This window comes from Octopus bimaculoides, chromosome 7 (assembly GCF_001194135.2).
Source record: "Octopus bimaculoides isolate UCB-OBI-ISO-001 chromosome 7, ASM119413v2, whole genome shotgun sequence".
NCBI classification, from domain to species: domain Eukaryota; kingdom Metazoa; phylum Mollusca; class Cephalopoda; order Octopoda; family Octopodidae; genus Octopus; species Octopus bimaculoides.
In genome coordinates this window covers 6,154,747-6,156,329 of record NC_068987.1, presented here as the reverse complement: position 1 = coordinate 6,156,329, position 1,583 = coordinate 6,154,747, and the positions used below count along the sequence as shown (strand labels likewise).

At 36.8% G+C, this 1,583-nt stretch overlaps 1 protein-coding gene across 2 annotated transcripts in view; it reads left to right on the top strand.

Moving 5' to 3' along the window:
* Nucleotides 1-1,583, top strand: part of LOC106870668 (uncharacterized) — a 32,952-nt gene that overhangs the window by 19,359 nt on the left and 12,010 nt on the right. The window lies entirely within an intron of this gene.

Here is a 1,583-nt window from a genome sequence, read left to right as displayed (position 1 = left end):
TAATATAACTTGGAAAAAGATGTTCAAGTAAAAACAAAAGCGAAGCAGGAGCGAAGCAGGAGCGAAGCAGGAGCGAAGCAGAGGAAACTGTTTATACAAATATCTATTCTACATCACGGTCTCTATCCTATCAGATTCGTAAGTTCGTACATGATATAATACATTTACTGTCATATATATTGCCGGTTAAGCACCGCATTAGTGGTAATGGAAACGGACCGGATAATTTGTTGCTTGAGTTGGTGTTGTGCTTTACGGTTAAGTCGGTAAATCTTGGTAGCATTTAATTAACTTTCGATTCACCGAGTTAGTGTTATAAATAAAATTCAGACATTTTGAAAGATTATTGTAGCTAGAATATATATTTAAAGCAACCGATTGCATCTTGTACAAACATTGGAAGTGATTCGGAATGAGAACGACCAGAAAATATTGATGATTGATAACTGTACCGTCGTTGAAAAAGTGCTCAAATATATTGTCAGATCGAACTTATAAGAGTGTGCATATTAACAATATCTGGGAATTACTCTAAAATAATGAGTTCTCTCTCTTTCTCTCTCTCTCTCTCTTTCGCTTTCTCTCTCTCCCTCTCTTTCGCTTTCGCTCTCTTTCTATTTTTCTCTCTCTCTTTCACACATATACTCACACATTTCTCTCACGCACATACATATATAAAAACATGTATGTATATGCATATAAAATAATACATATATATAAGTGCACACACACATACATACACACACACACACACACACGCACACACAAGTACACACACACGCACACACAAGTACACACACACACACACACACACACACACACACACACACACACATGAAGGATATCAGGCCGAAACTCCCAAGTCAATGTGACCTTTCTTCTTGTAAAAGTTTAATAAGCATGCACCCCTAAAATAATATTGAGCAATCCTTCAGTTTAGTGTCTTTATATACAACGTTATATAGGAAAGCAAACAATATATATATATATATATATATATATATATATATATATATATATATATATATATATATATACAGGGGTGAGAGAGAGGTAGAGAGTAGGAGAAAATGATATAAGTTTAATGTAAATATCACAGGCTAGTGCTCAAGTGAATGGGAAATTATTCTCTCTAGGATCAGCACCTCGGTATCGAAATTAGCTTTAAGAACACAAAATACAGATTACAAAATACGAAGAAAATAAACGAAGCTGAAGCGAATTATGTAAAGTCACATCTCGACATCTGTTTCAAGACGGCTCTAACTTATGTAATAACCATACTCATAAGTACTACGTGCATGATCTCATAGGCGTGAGTCCAGCAACAGTTTACCCATGAAATTGTTAATGTAAGTTACGCGTCACTTTTCTAGAGCATCTTTGTTACCTCCGTCTTAGCGAAGGCGGAGGTATTGTTTTCAGTCGTGTTTGTTTGTTTGTCCGTGGAAAACGTCTACGAAATCCACTCACAAGGCTTTGGTCGACCCGAGGCTATAGTAGAAGACACTTGCCCAAAGTGCCATGCAGTGGGACTGAACCATAGTGGGAAAGCAAGCTACTTACCACACAGCCACTCCTGC